The sequence below is a fragment of the Mus pahari genome, chromosome X, assembly GCF_900095145.1.
Source record: "Mus pahari chromosome X, PAHARI_EIJ_v1.1, whole genome shotgun sequence".
Taxonomy (NCBI): domain Eukaryota; kingdom Metazoa; phylum Chordata; class Mammalia; order Rodentia; family Muridae; genus Mus; species Mus pahari.
In genome coordinates, this window is record NC_034613.1 from 35317177 (window position 1) to 35321722 (window position 4546).

Sequence of the window (4546 nt, forward strand, 5' to 3'; positions counted from 1 at the left end):
TAATACATGTGCCTCAAACTTATTTTCACACTTGTATCCCATCATTTTAACTATTTAATTTGATATGAATCTAACTGCCCACTGATTGTACATAGTCACACTCTATTTTTGGAAATACAAAAATAAAAATACAGGTTAGGTAGTTTTTAAAACATGGAAATTTAGATTGTTCAAACATGGATCTAGAAAATAAAAGGTCAGGACTCAGTAATTACTCCTTTATGATACTTTCTTCTTATATATTCTGGGAAGCAGGAGTGATAAATCATGTTGGAAAGTAGAAAATGATGTGGGACAAGCGATATTTATGTATCTTTTCATAAGCTCTAAATGTGGGGATCCCTCACTGCCTAACCATTTATAAAGTCCTTGGCTCTTAATCCTATTTTGTTTGCAACACCTACCTGAGATTCACAGGTTGTTTAAGAATGATTAAGCAAACACATATACTACTTATCATGAGTGGACTGTAAGGATATAAATGTGTTTAATATTACATTGCAGAATGATTTCAACATAGTGTATTTAAATATTTAAAATAGCCAAAGGCAACATAGAGGCTTTATACACACACATATATGTGTATATATATATATATATATATATATATATATATATATATATATTTCACATAACATATTAATATACCATATTATACATTATGTATTACACATCAAACATTAAACATTACATATTACACATTACTCATTACATACATATATATTTTTATATATAGCATATATACATATTATAAAGAGACAATTGCATGGGCAAACTGATTCTGATGAAAGCTCTCGATCCTACTAGCTTTATCACTTTGGTAAAGTGCATTATTATTCCATCTTAAAATACTCATTTGTCAGGAATGGATCACTATGGATTTTGGAAAAAGTTAATAGATTTTTCAAGCCAAAAGTTAAATACTACAAATGTGTTAAGTAAATATAAATAAAAATCAATGTAAAACTTGAGCTAGACTTGTACTCATCGAAGCATGATGGTTTTTGTGTGTCTTTTTCTCTAAAAATATGAAGAAGGTATTTAGTGATTTCATTGGATACTCTCCTTTCATTGATGTTTTAAATGTTTGGTTAACTGCTAATTCTAGGTGGAGTAAAAGTGAGCATTGTGATATCACATGCATATTTTGTCATTTTAAATATTTAAATTCCTAGGAACTATACTGTTTAATTACTAGTGTAAATTATGGTCATAAGTTAAAATCAGCATTAGGCTAGATGGTCTTTAATAGTCTTTACAGATCAATACAGTTTTATCAGTCACTAATTGTATTCTTGGCTATATGCTCTATTGAGTCATGCTTACCAGCAAGATATGAAAAAAATGCCATATTAGGTATTTTGTCATCTGTAGGAAGTCAACATTGGAAAAAGTTTACTGACAATACAGATATCTAATTTCTAAATGCACAGTCTGAAGTACAATGTATTCCTTGGCCTTGATGATTGACATGTAAAATACCACATTACTTTTTTAAATCCAAGCAGAATCTCAAATTGTTGATGCAAAATACATGTGGTTGGTTACACAGTTTTTATATTTTGAATGTTTTAATGGATTCATATCTCAGTGATTAGAGATGCCAAGTTATCATCCATTACTCAGTCGACAGCTGAGCAATTTGGAAAAATACAACAATAACAGATGCTGGGGGGACTGCAGTGCTCTGCCATTACTTTGACTTGTGTTTTTCATTTTGAGACTGGGTGAGCCACCCACAGAGAGTTATAAAGTAATACAAAGAAGATTCAAGATTTTAATAAGACATTACCTTGAGCTTTTTACACTGAAAATAGTATATCTCTATTTGGATTCATATGCTTATATATGAGAACATTCACACAAAGATAAAGAGCCCAATAAATAGAAATAATAAAATTGCTATGTGGGTAAAGATAGAAGCCTGCTTATTTCTCTCTCTCTCTCTCTCTCTCTCTCTCTCTCTCTCTCTCTCTCTCTCTCTCTCTCTGTACTTGTGTGTGTGTGTGTGTGTGTGTAATAAAAGTCCAATCATTCATCAGAGGTCTTGATGATCAAACTCAAATATATGTTTCTATCTAATGCTTCTTTGTACAAGAAGGTCCTGATCCTATTACCATGCCTGTGAACTTTCTCTTGAGGAGTAAATACTTCTTTAAAAAGGGAGTACTGATTAGTTGTATATTATCTGAGAGAATACAACTTTTTAAAAAAATATTATTATATCCTTTTGTTGTAAAAGTCGCACAGCTTAGAAGAACTTGATGAAATAGATTAGAGGGAGATGGTTAAAAGTACTTAATTGGTGATTTTGATCATATCATTTGAAATCACTGACTTAATTGAGCCCTTATCAATACATTGACTAATCCTCTTAGAGCTGCATCAATCAGACATTTTGAAATGTGTCAACATCACAATTATTAGATAAATCTAGAGCAAAGTTATTCAGATTTATCTTTCCAGGGCTAAGAATCTGTGATATGTAATTTATTATTTGCATTTGGCATTAATTCTTTTTGGGTTAGAATGTGTAGTTAAAAGAATCGCTACTTTTAACTTGTGAGGCATACTCAGTAAATATGTTCCTATGTATAAAAGAGGTTATATGTGATTATATTATAATGTTAAACAGTAAAAAACAGTTAAAAAGTGTTATAACCTAATATAACAATTAGAAGAATTTGTAAGGAACCTTTGTTCCTTTTGTGTGACTATGTATCCAATGAATCTTTGTAAAAATTGGAGGAATTACTTTTTTCTTTATTCTATTCAGATAGTACCTTTCTCTTTGTCAACCAAAAATAACAAAACTGGTAATTTCATGGTTGTCACAGGTAAGATTATAAAGTGCAGGACTAGCATTAACTATTTTTTTTTTTTGGTCAGTGAAACCACTTTTTTATTTTAAATTTCCACATAGATAACTTTGGGTCAACTACAAAAATCATTAAATAAAGGACAGTTCATGGGCCTGCACACCTAAGCATCACTGGAGTGACAAACAGGTTTCCCCAGATGACTGCTAAGGTGCAAAAGTTTTTGTTGATCAACTTCACAGATAAAACCTACATTTGTCTTTGGAATTACAGCTGAAAATGGGAGACTAGGTAAGATCAATGGATGGCTCATTGTTATAAAGACTTGAACTAAAATTATAGTCATATAACAAATAGAAATATCTTAGAAAGTATTTTGAAAATGTGTGAATAAAAAGAAAAGTTTGGGGAAAATTTTAAAAATCACAGATTTTTCCAATTGGTAGGCATGGAATCATATTTTCTTTTCCTATATTCTGGTCAGAAGTATTTATGTCCTTTTTTTCTAGCTACTTTGAGACTGTGCTTATACAAATCCTTCAGTATTTATCCAAAATTGATTTGGTTGAATAGCTGAGAAGAGAATCAGAAAATCATGGCATTGCCTGTAGAAGTCAGGCCTTTGTTCTTCCTCCCATCCCCATACTCCCAGAAATATGACTCAGACTCAAAATATACTTATAAAATTTTAGTCATATATCTAGGCTCTACTCTGATTAGATCATAACTTAGATAACCCTACTATTCCTACTCTTTTAACCTACATTCTTCTACGTGGCTAGTTAGATCTGTTCGAGTACCATGCTTCTATCTCTTCACATCTTCCTGGGCCTATCATTTGCCTAGCTCTATCATAGCATTATTTCTCTGGGATGTCCCACCTCTCATTTCCTGCCTAAGCCATAGGCCATAGATTTTTAATTGACAGGTCATGAAGTCATACAATACATAAATAACCTCTCTACAACTGCCAGATATCTGTGGTGGGAAAAAAAAGAGTTCCATAATCAATTTTTAAAATACAGAGTTATTTTCCTACCTTTACAGAAACAATGCGGCTTGCCAATAACTGCTCCAATTGTTCTCACAAAAAGTCTCCATGAACTTTCATACTACACGAAGATGAATTCTTTTACCTTTATCCTATTTTACCTCCTCTCTGAAGTTTTTATCATGCATTACTTTCTTTTATTCTTTTTTTATCCTCAGCTAAAGAGATATTTAGTGTCCAGATGACAGAAATAGATACAGATACAGATAAATAAAGATACAGATATGCATATATATAGCTATAGGACAGATATGTATATATAAGTCCAAATATAATTACAAAAAAATTATCCAAATACAGATACATGGGTATATTTACATACATATAATTTCTTTATTTTTGTAGATTTTTTAAATTATTATTTTCTTTATTTACATTTCAAATGCTATCCCGAAAGTTCCCTATATCCTCCCCCGCCCCTGCTACCCTACTTACCCACTCCCACTTCTTGGTACTGGCCTTCCCCTCTGCTGGGTCATATAAAGTTTGCAAGACCAACAGGGCCTCTCTTCCCAATGATGGCCTATTAGGCCATCTTCTGCTACATATGTAGCTAGAGACATGAGCTCCGGGGGGGGGGGGTAATGGTTAGTTCATATTGTTGTTCCACCTACAGGGTTGCATCCCCCTTCAGCCCCTTGGGTACTTTCTCTAGCTCCTCCATTGGGGGCCCTGT